The 18,644-nt window shown below is 44.0% G+C and overlaps 1 protein-coding gene across 6 annotated transcripts in view; it reads left to right on the top strand.

The window, feature by feature from the left end:
* WNK1 (WNK lysine deficient protein kinase 1) overlaps positions 1–18,644 on the top strand; it is a 1,347,111-nt gene that overhangs the window by 422,939 nt on the left and 905,528 nt on the right. The window lies entirely within an intron of this gene.

Here is an 18,644-nt window from a genome sequence, read left to right as displayed (position 1 = left end):
AAATTCTTTCTGAATTTTGATAACCTAGCTAAACAAAAAAACCCTCAGCACTCATATCATATGGGTAAATGTTCATCATTCAGTTTGCAACTTTTTGCCTGTCTGCACTTATAGAATGCTGCCTTTTGTTTGACACCTGTTAGTCAGGAAGGAGTCTTCCCTTCCACATTTAAAGAAATGTTGGCGGGCTACAGAAAGAATTACATTTTCTTGTCCTCCCACAGAACCCTAATGAAAACAGTCTAGTAATCTATTTTCTTACCTTGCTTACATTTTAAAAACGACACCAAGCAAGATGTTTTATTTATGGATAGTTTCCAGCGCTGGCAGGTGAATGCGGTGAAAGCACTGTTATTTTTTACTTGCAAGATTCGAATCCCCCTTTAATTGATGTTACCGTTTAACGTCTAATAGTTAAATTCACTTTGGCAATGATTTCCTTTGCATGACCATTTAATAAGAAATTCTAGTGTTAAATTCACTCACCTCATCAACATGTCCCACTTTGGCCAATCAATTGACACTTTTTCAAACAGGCACCTGGGAAATCGGTGCAAATCTGAGCGCTTGATGAACTTTCTAGAGTTAAAGTGCTACATAAATAATGCAACTCGACCACCCATGAAAGTGCTTTAGGCCTTTAAAGAGTATGGACAATGCTAAATAAATACTGATGCCGTAGAATGTCTGCTTTTTACTTTGCATAGTAGTAATTAAACGTGGTGTGACTGGCAAATACAGTTTGAAGACTGTACAATACTGGATTTCATTCATATAGATTCTAATGTCATTTAAGTTCACTTCATCCTTCTAAAAATTATCATTCACCATATTTATGAATTGTGAAACATTTGCGCTTTAGTTTCTAATTATTTGCCTTGCATCTCTCAAGGTGTCTCAACATGATTAAGCATATTTTTTGTTTGTAGTTTTCTTTTTCTTTTGATGTTACTTTAGGGGAGGGGAAAGAGGAGAAGTAGGGTATTTTATTTTGCTTCCTTCATAGAGATGTCACTCCTGCCCATGTGCAGCAATATTTAAAACACATTCAGTAACATCAGCTAATGCAGCTGTTCTCCTAGATGCACACTCACGGTAATACCACTCGTTTGATATGAATGTCTGCATTCATTGAATAGTATACTTTTAAAAGTCTCACTCAGGCACTCACTCATTGTCACTTTAACTCACTAAGTGAGCATGAATTCTTTCCCTGAGAGACTCATTCTCCGATAGTCACTAGCTGACGCATACTTTCAAGGCACTCCTTGTCACTGACTCACCCAGGCAAGCTTTTACTTCTCACTGATTGCCAACACTCATATCTACACTGGCTCAACAGATTCTCATTCACATTGACTGACTCATTCACTCAGAGACTGACTCTGCCACTCAATGACAACTGAGTCACTACCCCACTCACTGTTAGGAGACTTGGTAATCCAGCTAATGCACACACTCACACACACAGTCTTTTGAGTGAGTGATCCAAGGAGCAACTGTGTGTATATAAGTCGGTGAGTGAACAGCTTTGTCAGTAGGTGTGTGAGGGGCTCTGTCAGTGAATAAACCTATAAGTCAGTGACAGTCTCAGAAAGGCCTTAATAGGTGAAAGTGTGGTAGTCATTGCTACATTAATGAAGTGAGTCGGCTCGTTAACAATTTGTCTCAGACAGTTTGAGTCCGCAAGTTAATCTTAGTAGTGAATAGCTATCGGAGTTACTCGGGGACTGATGGAGTCAATGAGGGATTTATACAGTCCAAATTTGAGGAAATCAGTGAGCGCCTCTGATCTTTATGGTTGTGTAGTTCTTATTTCAAAGGAACTTCTAGTCCAGTTGAATTTAAGTTTAATTCGGTTCACAGATCATGACATATCATGACTATATTGCAATATAATTTCTGTAAAATAGTTCTAGTTCTTTGCAAGCTATCCCTTACTAGTAGCAGTGAGTCCCTTTTAATTACACGCAAAGTGCTTTAGTCCGTAGGACATTTACAAAACCTAATGCCTTTTTTTATTTTTTACATTGGCCTAGAAAAGTATCCGTTCTCAAATTAAAATGTCTCTATAAATTAATACATTATGCATCCTTTTCGGTCCGAGTCACAAAGAGCTTCCATCAAAAATGTGCCCATAATGCACTTAAACATGGTTGCCATGTAATGTCGCCAGGCAAACTAAACCGTATATGTTGGGGAGCAACAGTGGCTGTTTATCGGTGCTACCCCACTAAAGTGCCTAACAAAAAAAGAATGTGTCCCTGCGTAACGTAACTGGTGCTCATCATGTAAAGCGCCCCAATACCTTTGGGTCGAGTTCGCGCTTTATAAAAGCTGCAAAAATGTGTTTTCGATTGTTCTAGAGAAGTGCTGTATATTCTGTTTCATAATTAAGGCCAACTCTATACAGACACGGGACGAAGGTGGAGCAAGTGAGTACGGTCACGGGTATCTCGTTCGAAGTGCGTGAAGCAGCTGGTGATGCTTGAGCATTAAGCAGGGTTTATGGTCTTAAGAGAAGTTATGGGTTACGTCTCCTGAAAGAGAGGGCTAAACTCCACCATAGCCTGGCCAAAACTCCTGTGATTTAGGTTAGTCACTTATTTGAAACTTCGTTGCCCCTCATTTTCAGTGGACAGACTGGGTGGGCACCTCTGTATCCAGGTACGCCCTGGTGAGGGGTAAATGAGGAGATGAGAAGAAAGGGCGAGTGATAGAGTGAAAGTGGGCGAAGGAGTAGTAGAAGAAACGTGAAAGGGTGGGAGAACTGATAGGGAAGAAGCCATGACCCTCATGGGCGAAGAGCAATTGGGGAGAGTCAGTTGCAAATTATTTACGCACGCCTGCTTTTCTTTCCTTTAATCTATTTGTAGTTTTACGTTTTCAGTTTTAAATTGAATTATATATATATATATATATATATATATATATATATTACCTACTGGCGGTCGCCAGTAGGTATATATAGTTAGGATTTTTTCTCTATGGGATTTTTGAAAATTCTATGTCTAATAACTTTGGCGTTTGTGGACGGAATTGGCTGAAATTTTCAGGAAAATGGCACATTTTGTTTCTGAGCAGCCCTTGAAAATTTGGGGGGGGGGGTTCGTCAAGGGGGGGCCGAGAAAAAAGGGGGGGTCCCAAAACGTGTTTTTAACATTGAGTTTTCCATAGGGCGGTTGGCCTCACTTTTAGCCCGAACGGCTGAATGGATTTGCACGAAACTTGGCATAATTGTAGGGACTGGTAGCCCGATGTGCCTTTTGTAGGTCTCAATATATGTGCTCCAGTGGATTTTGAGAAATTAACGTTTAAAAAAAGATATATATCTGTAACAGCGGACCGGGCAGCGCTCCAGTACGCGTACTTTTCGCGCAACAGAGCTTTGTGAAGCGAAGCTGATTGGTTCTCCGGCGTCTGTAAACATTCCAAACAGTCCGTAGCGGCCGCCATCTTGTCTCTTGGTAGGATCGAGAGACAAGCGGAGGCCAAACCGAAGGGGCAAATGACCATAAGGGGGCATAGTAGATCCTCCCTGACCGTTTAGGTTTGATGTGGAGGTTTTAAAAGGGCCCCGCGGGGCAAAAAAAAAAAATAATAATAATAATCGAACAGCTGAATGGATTTGCACGAAACTTGGCAAAATTGTAGGGACTGGTAGCCCGATGTGCCTTTGCTAGATCTCAATATATGTGCTCCAGTGGATTTTGAGAAATTAACGTTCAAAAAAAGATATATATCTGTAACAGCGCACCGCTTCGCGTACTTTTCGCGTTACGGAGCTTTGCGAAGCGAAGCTGATTGGCTCTCCGGTGTCTGTAAACATTCCAAACAGTCCGTAGCGGCCGCCATCTTGTCTCTCGGTAGGATCGAGAGACAAGAGGAGGCCAAAGCGAAGGGGCAAATGACCATAAGGGGGCATAGTAGATCCTCGCTGACCCCCTAGGTTTGATGTGGAGGTTTTAAAAGGGCCCCGCGGGGCAAAAAAAAAAAATAATAATAATAATCGAACGGCTGAATGGATTTGCACGAAACTTGGTAAAATATTAGGGACTGGTAGCCCGATGTGCCTTTGCTAGGTCTCAATATATGTGCTTCAGTGCATTTTGAGAAATTAACGTTCAAAAACAAGATATATATCTGTAACAGCGCTCCTCTTCGCGGAGATAAAATTATATCTGTATTACCTAGCTGTTGCTAACACCAGTTAGCGACGGCTAGTAGGAGATAGCGACCATCTTGGGCCCCACTTTGCATGTGAGTGATATTTATCACTAATGACATGCAAAGTGGGCATGCCAAGATGTTAGCGACTGGAAACAGTCGCTAACATCGCTATCTCCTATTATCAACTTTTGGAAATATTCGAGATAAGCGCGAATATCTCCAAAAGCTAGCACCTGCCCTGAGCAGTTCTTAGCCATGTTATCCAATGGGAGGTGGATAACATGGCTAAGAGCATTAGCTCGGTAATGCATGAATATCGCTGAGTTTTCAGCGATATTAATGCATTGCGGTCGTTTTTTATCGTATTTGCGATAAACCTTGATAATAGCAAGGTTTATCTGCGATAATTTCTGACGGTAAAAAAATCGTTGCTAAGCATCGTTAGGGATAAATATCGCTTAACTTTGGTAATATGCCCCAACGTCTGTTAACGTTCGATTCGAAGGAAATCAGGAAGTGTTGAAAAACATTGTCTGCGCCATCTTGTCTTTTTTCAAATGCCACACTTTTGTCGTGCACGGCAGCCATTTTAGATGCCTTGACCAGACCCACTCTGTGCACGCTGTCGATCCTTAGCATGGCTCCCCACCCTCGCAAGCATCTCCCCCAGGCAGTGGTCACCCCCGCTCTCTGTCTTATGCATGGGTAATAAACCTCCCCCCATCTGCGCTGCTCTTCCCTGAGAATCACACCCTGTGCCCGCCCGACACCTCCCTTTCGCCCTATTCACTACCGCACCCTCTGACACTCCTTTTCCTCTGTGTCCGATTGTCCAGGCTGGTCCTAGGGTATCAGCTAGCCCTGCAGATGTAGTTTATGGCCACAGCTGTAAAGAATCACCCCTCTTCAAAGGAGTTATAGTAGATCAAGGCCCACACTCGATGAGATCCGTCACAGCAGAAGCGTTGCTATTATCTGAAAACCATCCTGTATTGTGATTGGGACCGAGCCTGAAGCGGAAGATTCCAGGGATGACTCTTTGTACATCAAAGTTTTTACAATTATGTGTCACATTAAAAATATATAGCACTCCGACAAAGTAGTAAGATTATAAAACTTTAATAATTTATAAATATATACAAGAAAACAAAAATAGTAATAACATATAAACATTTTTAGGGAAAAACAACGAAGTAGCGGTCGGCTGTGCGAATAGTCCCAACGCAGCACAACGTCCAGATTTCCGGCGTGGGGCGTCGCGGGGGGTGGGTCATCAGTAGCAAACTGTTGTGCGAATAGTTCCAAGGCAGCAGAACGCGTTGAAATCTAGATGACACGAAAGTGATGTCTAGTAAGTTGCCACCCAGCAAATAACGGCGTGGGGCGTCGCGGGGGGTGGGTCATCAGTAGCAAACTGTTGTGCGAATAGTTCCAAGGCAGCAGAACGATGGCACCAAGGTGATGTCCAGTAAGTTGCCGCACTGGTTTTGGTATCCTACAATGCTGCTCCGAATAACGGCGTGGGGCGCCCCGGGGGAGGCGGCGTGAACGGGCCTCTCCAGGTGGAGTGTCATCTGTTGTAGTGGGGCGCCCCTTTACCGTTTCAGTTGCCATTCCGTCCGTTTTTGGTCCACTGTGTCAAAAGCCGCAATTCAGCTGAGTTGCGCCCACTCTTGCGGTGCAGCGATAGGCGGCTGTCACAGGACTCTCAAAATGGCGGCAGGCTGTTTCCTTTTTGGGCCTGGTCCACTGAAATGGCCCTGGGACACCTTGGAAATCGGACGCTTGTCTGCTAGGTCTTGGACCCCATTCTCGAAAGCGTCCCCTCCGCCTTGAGAATTCATCAAAAGTTTTGGGAGCCCCGACTCCTGCAGGCTTCTGGTGGGGAGCGGCTGCCATGATTGCTCGCGGAATGACCACGACGGAGCTACGAGATGGTGGTGCTCTCATGCTGACGCCAGTACAAAAAGGTCGGTCTGAGTTTCAAATATATCATACAATTCTAGACATTCAAAATGAACACACGATCACCATTAAATTTGAAACAGGTCAGAAAAATATATCATATTATTCATTTCATTCTTTTTGGCATTTTATTCATGCAAGGTCAAAGTGCGATCCAATTGCAGCCAAAGTTATGAGGTAGCGAGTTGAAGTATATACATGTAATTGTAACGTCATTACATTCGGTATTCGGAATAGGTGCTCTCGGAGAGCACCTATTCCGAATACCGAATGTAATGACGTTACAATTACATGTATATACTTCAACTCGCTACCTCATAACTTTGGCTGCAATTGGATCGCACTTTGACCTTGCATGAATAAAATGCCAAAAAGAATGAAATGAATAATATGATATATTTTTCTGACCTGTTTCAAATTTAATGGTGATCGTGTGTTCATTTTGAATGTCTAGAATTGTATGATATATTTGAAACTCAGACCGACCTTTTTGTACTGACCCATGGACCCAGGTCCTGAGTTCTAAGGGCCTACCCCTTCCACACTCACACTCATGCTGACGCCAGCTTCAGTCTGAAACATCCAGAAACAAGGTGGGGCTTTCATCGTTTGGGAAAAAAAAAAAGTTTTCATCCAATGAAAAGTGTTGTTTTTAGGTCATATGATCAAGCCTTCCATCATTAGGAAACCAAAAGTAAAATGAACCAATGAAAAGTTTTATAAACAAGTCACATGGCCTGTTATGCGGCATAGGGTATAAAATGCGGAGAAAATACGCTGGCACGTGAGGCGGCGTCAGTAGCGGACCGATGTGCGAATAGGCCGAAGGCAATACAACGCGCCAAGATCCGGATGGCACCGAGGTGGTGTCCAGCAAGTTGCAGCACTGGTGTGGCCATCCTACAATGCTGAAAGTCGGCGTGGGGCGCCCCGTTGGCCTGTGAGTTTGCGTCAGTAGCGGACCGATGTGCGAATAGGCCGAAGGCAGCACAACGCGCCAAGATCCGGATGGCACCGAGGTGGTGTCTAGTAAGTTGCCGCACTGGTGTGGCCATCCAACAATGCTGAAAGTCGGCGTGGGGCGCCCCGTTGGCCTGTGAGTTTGCGTCAATAGCGGACCGATGTGCGAATAGGCCGAAGGCAGCACAACGCGCCAAGATCCGGATGGCACCGAGGTGGTGTCTAGTAAGTTGCCGCACTGGTGTGGCCATCCTACAATGCTGAAAGTCGGCGTGGGGCGCCCCGTTGGCCTGTGAGATGGCGTCAGTAGCGGACCGATGTGTGAATGGGGCCGAAGGCAGCGCAACAATATTTTCGGAATAGAAGACACCACTAGGCGCTGAGATGCCAAGATCCGGATGGCACCGAGGTGGTGTGTAGCAAGTTGCCGCACTGGTGTGGCCATCCTACAATGCTGAAAGTCGGCGTGGGGCGCCCCGTTGGCCTGTGAGTTTGCGTCAGTAGCGGACCGATGTGCGAATGGGGCCAAAGGCAGCGCAACAATAGTTTCTGACTGACACCACAAGGCGCTGAGATGCCAAGATCCGGATGGCACCGAGGTGGTGTCATAGTTGAGAGTTCTGAGCAGCGGTTGTAACACTGTCTGAAGCTTATTTGCAGCTGCTGCAGCTTCACTACGCGTCAAGATCCGGATGGCACCGAGGTGGTGTCTAGTAAGGTGCACTGGTGTGGCCATCCTACAATGCTGAAAGTCGGCGTGGGGCGCCCCGTTGGCCTGTGAGTTTGCGTCAGTAGCGGACCGATGTGCGAATAGGCCGAAGGCAGCACAACGCGCCAAGATCCGGATGGCACCGAGGTGGTGTCTAGCAAGTTGTGGCACTGGTGTGGCCATCGTACAATGGTAAAAGTCGGCGTGGGGCGCCCTGTTGGCCTGTGAGATGGTGTCAGTAGCGGACTGATGTGCGAATGGGGCCAAAGGCAGCGCAACAATATTTTCTGACTGACACCACAAGGCGCTGAGATGCGAAGATCCGGATGGCACCGAGGTGATGTCTAAGTTGCGGACTGATGTGCGAATGGGGCCAAAGGCAGCGTAACAATATTTTCTGTATGGAAGATACCACTAGGCGTTGAGATGCCAAGATTCGGATGGCACCGAGGTGATGTCTAGCAAGTTGCTGTACTGGTGTGGTCATCCTACAATGCTGAAACTCGGCGTGGGTCGCCCCATTAGCCTGTGAGATGGCGTCAGTAGCGGACCGATGTGCGAATAGGCCGAAGGCAGCACAACGCGCCAAGATCCGGATGTCACCGTGGTGGTTTCATAGTTGAGAGGCACTTCATCTGCAGTGGGGCGCCGAGATCTGGATGGCACCGAGGGGATGTCTAGCAAGTTGCTGTACTGGTGTGGTCATCCTACAATGCTGAAAGTCGGCTTGGGGCGCCCCATTAGCCTGTGAGATGGCGTCAGTAGCGGACTGATGTGCGAATGGGGCCAAAGGCAGCGCAACAATATTTTCTGAAGAGAAGACACCAAAAGGCGCTGACATTCCACGATCCGGATGGCACCGAGGTGGTGTCTAGCAAGCTATGCAGTTGAGTTGTGTGCGCACTTGCGGCGAATAGGTCGAAGGCAGCATAACAATGTTTTCTGAATAGAAGACACCACAAGGCGTTGAGATTCGGTTACCACCGAGGTGATGTCTAGCAAGTTGCCGCACTGGTGTGGCCATCCTACAATACTGCTCCGAATAACGGCGTGGGGTGCCCGAAGGGGGGGGGGGGAGCCGGCGTGAATGGGCCTTCCTAGGTGGAGGCTCGTCTGCTGTAGTGGGGCGCCCCTTTACCGTTTCAGTTGCCATTCAGCTGAGTTTCGGCTGCTCTTGATGCTACAGCGACAGGCGGCTGCAAGAGGACTCTCAAAATGGCGGCCTGTTCTTTGGATTTGGGCCTGGTCCACTAAAATGGCCCTGGGACACCTTAGAACTCGGACGCTCGATTTTTTTTTCCTTTCCTGTACATGCAAAAAAAGGTAAATGCCCGGTACGTTACACGCTTCATCTGCCACGATGAACTCTCCAGAGGAACCGAAAAAAAATATAGTTGTGGTAACTATACCATGCATCGTCATATGGAGAGGTGGCACCAATTAATTATAGTGCTGCATAAAAGAGAGATTTGGAGGAGAACCCCTGACCTGCTAGTACATTCATCAAAGAAGTGGCACTGAGAGCTTCAGAGGCAAGGGAAACGGTCCCAAATATTTAGAAGAACTTTGGAAAGATTAAAATGACATGTTTAGATTGTGGCAAATTAATTTCATGTGGACAGATGAGTGTTACTCTAATAAATACAGCATATGAACATCATCATAGTCGATGGTTGGTAGAGACATTTTGACTATATCCTGGACCTGCCCGTCCTCGCCCAAAATGGCGCCGGAATAAATGGGACTCGTAACTCCTTGTTGTGTACTGGTTGCAGAACCTTGAAATCACGAGATACGTATGCAGTTTTGAAGCACATGGCGGGCGGTGACGAGAATTGATTGAATATTTCGACATCCCTATTGATATTAAGTTCTGATGTGTTATTGATTACTGTACTGTTGAAAGTTCGAATTAACGTCACCCATGGTACTTGCCCGCAAATGTATATCTAGATAATTTTATTGTAACTGGCCCTGTCGTATTTTAATTATAAAATGTACGTCCACCGATTCCGTAACTGTTAAACACCTTAGTTCTTGCAACCTAATGGCCCGCCCGTTACGTTCCTCTACAGTGTAAATGTCTATTCATCATATACGATTACAGTTTGCTCCGTGGCAGGCCCACGTGGTTATAGGCTCGTATTTGTATAATGAAATTTTCACAATAAAGGTTTTTAAAAGAAAACATGGTAGTAGTATATACATTGGTAAAGTTTTTAATAATAGTCAATGTTTTAGAATCATTAAAAGGCAAGTGAAATAAAGCAGACCAATTACATGAAGGGTAAAAGGTATAATACGAAGGAACGCAGTAAAGATAAATGGTCAAGGGCTGTTGTGTTTTCTATTCCTGCAACATAAAGTGATCGATAAGAATCTCATATTCAGGCGTATCGGCGACTAAGACAGCAGGTCGACCCTCTTTTGCTCAACGGCTCCGTCATGGGACGAAGAAACGCTCTTTTTCTCGAAAAAAGAATATATTTTACTTGCAGGACAGTTGTAAAATTTCCGGGAAAGTACATTAGCCTGGAACATTATAACATATATTTAAGAAAAAATAATGTTCGGAAGTAATGAAAAGCGTAATTTTTAGGTCATAGGACCAAGCCTTTCATCATTACAATAAGAAAAGTAAAATGAACCAATGAAAAGTTTTATTAACAAGTCACATGACTTGTTATGCTTACGTTACGCGCTGCGCGCCCCGGATGACTTCCGGATGCGCTAACGCGGCGCGTCATATGACGCATTACGCGACAACGCAGGTCCAGAATATAGTCAAAATGTCTCCACCAACCAGCGGTCGGAACACAACCCCTTTCAGCAGGCTAAATAGTTCTGTTAAATGACAACAGAAGGGACAGGCAACAAGAACCATCAGTCAAAGAGGGGAGGGCTAGTTCTTCTCTACCGGGTTACATTGGGGCGCTACCGGAACTGATCGAATTGGTAGTCTACAGTGTTTCTGGATGTTTCAGACTGAAGCTGGGGTTAGCATGAGAGCAGCACCATTTCGTAGCTCCGTCGTGGCCATTCCGCAACCAATCATGGCAGCCGCTCTTTATCGTTATTTTGGGCGGGGTGGGTGGCGGAGCCGAGCTGTTTTGCAGCCATCATTGTGTGGAGTTCAGTTCATCTCACTAGTTTTGTATTTGTCATGGGGGGTTGTTCCTAATGTTTCTATTTTAGCGAGGTCAAAAAGAGATCCCATTAGTGGCCTACTGATTTTGCTCGATTCCTTTTCTTTTTTTTTACACGATTTTTCGTTATCTGCAAAGACTAAACAGAGTATTGCGACTCTGTGTTTGTTTGTAAATAGAGAATGAACCAAAGAGAACTAATTCTAAAACAGTAAATACTTGGATAACAATCAATCAAATGGAGAGAGAAGCAGGCACGACGGATTACAACGGGGGCAAAGGCCTGCGTTAACTACCTTTCACTATCTGCAAAGAGAGAGTACTCCTAATAGAAATGAGGGGGGGGGCACCATTCAAAGCAGATCAGTGTGCATAAACACGAAAATGTTTTCACTTACCACGTACTTGACATTCGACAGCTTATGATATTTGCTATTAAAAAACCATTGAAATTCACTGAAAAAACCATAGGTTATAGACCATATATAGTTAGGAATTAGCATTTACAAAACCTTGAAAATTCACTGAAAAAACCATAGGTTATAGACCATATATAGTTAGGAATTAGCATTTAAAAAACCTTATTTTACTCACACAAAACCATTGAAATTCCATATATAGTTAGTTGCACTAACTATATATCGCGCACCCGCAATCCACTGCTGATCATGTCACATATTACATCATTCATGACATGGTCAGTGACATCACTGATGACATCACTGATGACATCTCAAATGACATCACTGATGACATCACTGATCACATCACTGATGACATCATTCATGTGATAATACGATGAACCTCTTCAGACTCTAATATAACCTTAGATACACTCAGTGTAAACAGACACTCATAGACTGTCACTCATCCATGGAGTTACTCAGACACTTAGTCAGTCATGCAAAGAATCAATCACACCTCCATTTCCTCAACTATACAGTTATACACACCTTACTTATTCAAACATATACTAAAACATATTTACTCACTTATACAATCCTGGATACAAGTTCACAATGATCCATACAGCCACTCACACATTCACTGGCTCTTATGCACAGTTATTTATATATGTCAACTCTCACATGTACTGTGTTTTACATATGTACTTACTTTGACATGTAGCACTGAGATATCCATTCACTCACCAATACACTCATGCACACAGTCAACCGCCCATACAGCTGTTTCCACATGCACTTTTGAACCCATACATCTAGTCAATCAACTGCTCACACATCTATGCAGAGAGTCATACACCTCCCAGCCACACAGACACACACTCAGTCTCCCATACAAATGCTTGGGCAACCAATCAATAACCCATACAGTTAATCATATAGCTAATGATCAACACATGCAGCAGTTTACAGAACAACAGACAAAATGATGCACAAATTAAGACAGTTTAGTCACTAACCCATGCACTCAGTGAGACACATTTAATCAGTCACTCATACAGTCAGCCATGCCCCTACTAAATCCTTCATCAAGACACTTATACATCCACTCATTCTTCAATATGTAAGACATATTTTAACTTTACAGAATTATACAGTCACTGGATGTAGTCATCAGTGATGTCATTTGAGATGTCATCAGTGATGTCATCAGTGATGTCATTTGAGATGTCATCAGTGATGTCATCAGTGATGTCACTGACCATGTCATGAATGATGTAATATGTGACATGATCAGCAGTGGATTGCGGGTGCGCGATATATAGTTAGTGCAACTAACTATATATGGAATTTCAATGGTTTTGTGTGAGTAAAATAAGGTTTTTTAAATGCTAATTCCTAACTATATATGGTCTATAACCTATGGTTTTTTCAGTGAATTTTCAAGGTTTTGTAAATGCTAATTCCTAACTATATATGGTCTATAACCTATGGTTTTTTCAGTGAATATATATATATATATATATATATATATATATCATCAGAACACAAGATGCAACTGGATTGGGTAGGCTTCCTGCATCAGCTGAAATATAACAAAATGACACCTGATGGAAGAGGAGGCCTGGGGGAACGAGAATAAGATGAAAGGAGAGTGTGAGAACAAAGGATGGAAGAGAAAGAAAGGGATGGGAGAGTAAGCGTGAGTCGGGAAACTGAAGTGTAGATGGAGATAAAAACAAGGAGAAATTGAGAGAGAACAAAGAAAGCAGAAATAGAAGGGAAGAGAAAACCGCTTTGAGAGAGGTAGACACAAAGTACGGATTTTGGCCCCTTTGGTTTTTAGCTTTCTTGGCGGGCACGTGACTGAAGGTTGAGTACTGAACTGCCACCTCACTTCTTGGAGTAGCTTTACGACGCATGTTCCTGTCTCTCAGAAAACCTATTATGCGCAGCATAATTAAAAAAAAAATTCCCTTCGGTTCCTTTGCTACTCATCCTGCTTTATTCACTGGCATGAATGCTTGAAAAGCGGTGTTACTGATTTCTGTATGTCCTCGTCATTGTAAGGGATATCTTTTAAAACTAGCTAATAAACAAAGTAAAAAAACAAAAAACAGTTACGACATTAAAGACGGAAACAGTCCTAAATTCCATCTTTGTCATTTCGAAATAGCCTTCTTACAAAGTAACCATTACCTTCTTAATAAGCTTGCTGTTAATGTACCCCAAGCCCCTGAGGGCCTGTCCTCAGAGAGAGCGAGCATAATGGGGCCTAAGTGTTTGTTTTTAACCGATCGCTGTGCAAAATTAAAGTTCTCCCTTTGGCAACCTTAGGCACAATCGATAAATAGATTCCGTTCTCTGAATCGTAAGAAAATAACTCACAAAATATCTTCGAGAATTAAACTTTTTTCACCTCTGAATCAATCTGTTGTTTGCAGGTGACTAGTTTGAAACCTGAAACAAATCTGGCGCACCCTTCCTTGCTGCCGCAGGTCATTAACGGGGTAGGACTGATATAGTAAGTAGGCCCGGCACCCATTAGTGAATTGGATAGTTAAACAAGCGGCCCACATTTGCAAACGATTTCCCCTTTGTATGTGAAGACTGCATGCATTTCTGCTTGCCCCAGGCAATGCTTGGGGTAATATAGGGGAAATTGCATTACAAACTGGCCCACCAGACCATAAAACCGTCCCACAAACATCCAACAAACAGGTTCACGCACTCACCTGACTAACCGTTCTGGCACTGCCAGTCAGACCATGGTCGTTAATATCATTACCATAAATTGTGTAACGGCGCTGTGTTAATTCAAGGCAAACATGGCCACTGTGAAAAAGATTCTAGAAAAGATGACCTGAGTGTAGTGGCGCATACCTACCTCGTGTGACTAACTCACATCTGTAGGAGAGGAGACTTGTACCTTCTTTCGTCTTTCCCTCCATGCCAACCAGCAGCTAATCACATGAGACCATAAAGTGGGTTAGTCTGATGATCAAGAGAAATGTAAGGGCTGACTGAAAGGGTATTAAGAGTTAGTAGTAGTAAAAGTACTTTGTTCGGCCGTAGGCCATTGAAGTTGCACACTTAAACAATTGAAAACACGATACATTGATTTAATAAAATGATACAGCAAAAAACATATACAATTATACATAAAGATGTTCCAAAATCCCTTTGATTGCACAGGAGATAATCCACAAACCATAGACAAAAATCTACGTGGTCTGCCATGCCTGCAGGTAAGGTTCATGCATACCATCATGTAAGTAGTAGCTTAAGCAATGTGCAGTCACAGACCAAGTAAACAATTAAAAAGAAGTACAACGGTAAATTAATTAGCAGACACATTAACAGATGAGAAAGAAATTCATGGACCATTAGGCTAAAATATCACTACATGCTCATAACCTAAATCGACAGATGGCGACAATGGTTCTCTCACTGCAGTACTAGTACATGTGCAAACCATACACTTTCCTGGGCTGCAACCGTAGGTCGACCTCGAATCTGGGGAACTGGGTATGAGTCTCGGCAACAACACTCAACATCCTGTGATTCTGTGCAAATCACTTAATCGCCTCGTGCCTACCAAAAATGAATGCGTCAGTCTGTAACGCTACTGGTGCTCATGTAAAGCGCTCTGATACCGGATACCTTCAGGCTGGAAAAAAAGTGCAAGTGCTGTATTACTCAGGCAACGGGCCTCGTTACATCCTGATCCCACCCTCTAACGGAATACCAACAAGCATTGGCATAGCCAATAGGTCTCGCTTTTGGGACCTTATAAGTATTTAGTTATGCAGCACAATATCCTTGGTCCAATACCATCAACTGTTGTATGACCAAAAACTTATAAGGTCCCAAAGGCGAGACCTATTGGCTATGCCAATGCTTGTTTTTAGTAGCCTGGCATGCAGTTTTAAATGTAGGCTGGTAAGAAAGGTGCTAACCCTAGGGGCAAGGTCTAGAGAGAAATAAGATAGGAAGAGAGGCGAGTTATAATGAGATAGCACAAATAGAAAGGTGAAGCACAGAATGACAGGTCAGGTAAATAAAGTAGCGAGGCAGAGATTTATGTATTTATTTAATAGGTTTTATATAGTGCTGACTGGACCCAAGAGTATCCGAGCGCTTTACAAGTCATATAACCGATTCAGTAGAAATATAGCATTGGTACCTTTGAAATAATAAGATTAACAATTAGCACATGTGTAGCATAATTAAGATGATGCAACGCATAGAAGAACAAGGTTAAACAACAGATCGAAGATCATAGAGTGGGAGTGATAGGATGGGATAGAACTGTGTAAGGCAGAGAGGGAGTTGAAGGCCAGTGTTTAAGTAGTTAAGAGCCCCAGTATTTGTTTAGAAGGAGTAGATTGACCTCTTTTTTGAAGCGTTGGTAGGATGGGTTGCAGCGTAGCTCTTTAGGGAGAGCATTCCAGAAAGAAGGTGGATTACCAGAGTAAGAGCGAGCTTGTGTAGTTTTCTTTTTTAGTAGAGGAGGGACAAGGATAAGAGCGTTGGTGCTCCTCAGTGATCTGGTGCAGCCCGCTTTGTGGAGTTTTTCGGTGAGGGAGGACGGGGTGTTTTGGTGGAGGTCTTTGTGGGTGATGCAAGCAGTTTTATAGGTGGTTCTGCATTCAACCGGGAGCCATTTGAGGTACTTGAGAACAGGGGAGATGCAGTAAAATCGTTTGCAGCCAGTGATCAACCTGGCAGCCAGGTTGAGAACGAATTTGATTGGGGCAAGGTGGACTTTAGGAGTTCCAGCGAGAGTGGCATTACCATGATCAATTCTCGATAGGACCAACAATTGCACCACCGATTTAAAGTCATCGGTTGGGATGAAGGGTTTGATTTTTTTTGAGGTGCTGTAGTATGAAAAGAGCACCTTTGGTCGAGTTTTTTATGTGGGGGGTGAGACTGAGGTTCTGATCAATGCTGATGCCGAGGGATTTAAAAGAGTTAGAGATGGAGAGAGTGCAGTTGAGGGCTTTGATGTCAGAGATCCAGTGATGAATAGGGAGCGGTTGTTTTTGGGAGAGAATAGAATAGAATGATTTCTGTTTTTTTAGGGTTAAGTTTGAGGTGGTTTTGATGGAACCATAGTTGGATGTTAGTCAAGTCATCGTTAAGATGAAGGGCGTCCACATGGGATTTGATCCTATAGTAAAGTTGGGTGTCGGCATAGAGGTGATAACCGATTTTTGGTTGTTTGAGGATGAGGGGTTCCATGAAGAGGTTGAATAGGATGGCAGAGAGAATGGAGCCCTGGGGCACACCCATGGTGACAGGTAGAGGTTTGGATAGGCAATTGATGATTTTAATTTGTTGTGTTCTATGCTGGAAGAAAGAAGTGAACCACTTAAGAACAGTTCCGTCAGAGCCAAAACGGTGTTTGAGTTTGTTGAGCAGGGCAGCATGGTTAACAGTATCAAAGGCAGCGGAGAGGTCAAGAAGAATGAGTAGGGAGGCTTCACCTTTGTCTAGGGAGCGATGGATGTCGTCAGTGATGTTGAGCATGGCTGTTTCAGTGCTACAGCCCTTTCGGAAACCAGATTGGGAAGCATCTAAAAGGTTGAATGAGTTAATGTGATTGTCCAGCTGGCTCAGGGCGCATTTTTCCAGTGCCTTAGATAAGAAAGGGAGGTTAGAGATAGGGCGTAGGTTATTTAAGTCATTTGGGTCAGCTGATGCGTTTTTCATGGTGGGGGTTATTTGGCCAAGTTGGAGGGATGAAGGAACAATGCCGGTGGTAAGGGAGGAGTTGATGATGGAGGGCCAGTATGGGGCGATGATGTGTTTTAAGTCTTGAACTAGATGGGCCGGGATCGGCTCTTTGGTATGTGATGATGGTCTCAACTTAGAGATGATGCTAAGGATATCACTTTCTGATACAGGACAAAAGTTAATCCTGGAGGAATTGTTTTTTTGCTGGGGGACATTGTGATGGGGTACCGGGGGGGGTGACAGTGGTGGCGAGTAGAACAGAGTCCGAGGGGGGAAGGAGTGGTTTGAGAAACTGGGAGAGAGTTGGGGAGGGGAGGTAGGTTGGGTGGTGGGGCTGGAACGGCGAAGGATAGGTCAATCTTGGTGATTTTGTCCAAGAAAAAGCTTGCGATTGCCTCACATCTTTCAACTGAAGCCGGAACATTAGGGGGAGGGGGGGCTGAATTAGTTTGGTTTTTAACAATGTTAAATAGATCTGTCGTTTTTTTTTTTTTTTTTTTTTTTTTTTTTGTTGTTTTTTTGTTTTTGCCCGACAAGTTGTGAACGGAAGAAGGATGCTTTTTCATTAACGATGTTTTTTTATAGCTGGCCCTAGCGGCTCTGAGGAGGGTAAGAGGGCTGTTGCCTCCAAGAGCGTTCGGTCTGTCTGAGGGCTCGCCTCTCCTTGTTAAGGTCGGCATTGAACCAAGATTTGGATGGTTTGCTTTTTAGTGGTTTGAGTTTGGCTGGTGCGATTTGGTCAAGGACCTCAGCAATGATGCTGTTGTGATTGTGCGTAAGGTCGTTAGTGCTGTGGGGTAGAGGAGTAGGATGTAGGAGAGCTTTAATTTTAGTCTCCAGCTCGCCCGGGGGGATAAGGTGAAGGTTTCGGGTTTGTTTCATTTGTTTGGTTGTATTAGAGGAGGAGGGGGGGCATGGAGCTGTTGATCGTGAAAAGGATGAGGTGGTGATCGGACCAGTCGATGAGGATAATGTTGGAGAGAGCAGCCAGGTCATTGCTGGTGATGACAGCCTCAAGGGTGGCACCTTTGTCGTGAGTTGGAGATTTGCAAAGTTGCTGATATCAAGTAGATCATTAATAAGGTTGATCGAGGGGTCATCAGTTTTGTTCCAGTGGAGGTTGAAGTCCCCCAGGAAGAGGTTCCTTGAGTTGGTGACCGCTGATTGGATAAGAAGATCAGATAATTCTTCGACAAAGGAGAGGGGGTCACCAGGAGGATGGTAATAGTGTGGGAGAGAGGCCCACATTGATTAGTTATTTAAATAATGTCTTGAATCCGGTGCCATTTTAAGGGCGGTCAGACAGGTTAAATGTAGAAGCAGTCCTTTTTCAGTGTTGCTTTCCAGTGATGGTGTCTCGAGCGGGCGCCATCTTGAAGTCAGGCATCCAGCTCAGGGCTTATATCTATTCCAAGGACCATTCTTAATAGAATATAAACCGCTTCCCCAAATAGAACACCTCACCTCATTTAATTGGCCAGAGAGAGCAACAGTGTTAAAATGCATGGGCAGACAAGATCTGATTTGAAGATCGATGCAGGCAGTGCG

The sequence above is a fragment of the Lissotriton helveticus genome, chromosome 1_1 (assembly GCF_964261635.1).
Source record: "Lissotriton helveticus chromosome 1_1, aLisHel1.1, whole genome shotgun sequence".
Lineage (NCBI taxonomy): Eukaryota > Metazoa > Chordata > Amphibia > Caudata > Salamandridae > Lissotriton > Lissotriton helveticus.
The sequence above is the reverse complement of the archived record's forward strand: the minus strand, read 5'-3'. Positions and strand labels throughout refer to the sequence as shown.